Source organism: Octopus bimaculoides, chromosome 10 (genome assembly GCF_001194135.2).
Source record: "Octopus bimaculoides isolate UCB-OBI-ISO-001 chromosome 10, ASM119413v2, whole genome shotgun sequence".
Lineage (NCBI taxonomy): Eukaryota > Metazoa > Mollusca > Cephalopoda > Octopoda > Octopodidae > Octopus > Octopus bimaculoides.
This window is the reverse complement of record NC_068990.1, coordinates 29,923,959-29,925,024: the sequence shown is the minus strand read 5'-3', so window position 1 is coordinate 29,925,024 and position 1,066 is coordinate 29,923,959.

Sequence of the window (1,066 nt, the reverse complement as noted above, 5' to 3'; positions counted from 1 at the left end):
CAAAGCTTTGTGAGTGGATTTGGTAGATGGAGACTGAAAGAAGCACATCATATATGTGTGTATATATGTATGCGTGTGGGTATGTGTGTATGTATACGTATATATATATGTACATATATATGTGTATATATATATATGTGTATGTATGTGTATGTATATGTGTATGTATATATATATATATATATATATATGTACATGTATTTGTGTATATATATGTGTGAATGTATATGTGTATGTATATACATATATGTATGTACATATATATGTGTATGTATATGTGTGTATATATATAAGATAGATATACTTTTTATCTTTTACTTGGTTCAGTCATTAGAATGTGGCCATGCTGGGGCACAGCTTTCAAGAAATTTTAGTCAAATGAATAGACCCCCCCCCCCAGGATTTATTTTATTTTAAGTCAGGTACTTATTCTATTGGTGTTTTTTTTCCTGAACCACTAGGTTATGGGGACGTAAACACACCAACGCCGGGTGTCAAGTGATGGTGGTGATGGGGACAAACACAGAAACAAAGGACCCTACACACACATACATATAAATATATGTGTGTGTGTGAGTGAGTGTGTGTTTGTGTGTGTATGTGTGTGTGCTTGTGTGTGCTTGTGTGTGTGTGTGTGTGTGTAAGTCGTCTAAAAGTCCATGAGTCAGGAAAATAATGCACTTGAATATCTATCAATAGAGCGAGTATATTAATCGAAGTGTACAATATTACGTATCCATTATGGCTGATCTTAACAACGGTTTCACGCTAGGGATTCAATGGAGCGTTAGTTAACAATCCGATTATGTAATTCTACACGCATCAGAGGTAGCTGATATGGAATGAAATATGGTGACTGCTCTCTATTGTTGCGGCCTGTATGTTTGTGTGTGCGAGTTTATATTGGTGGCGGTGGAGAACAGTCTATTGGGTAGGCCATGTTTGGGCGTGAGTGTTTGTTTGTGGGTGCCTTAGTGTATGTTCTGGTCAAACTCTTTGTCGGATTCCAGGTTATTGGTGGAGAGCCGAAGCTGGGGAACTGATGATTGTAGTCAAGATGGGGTAC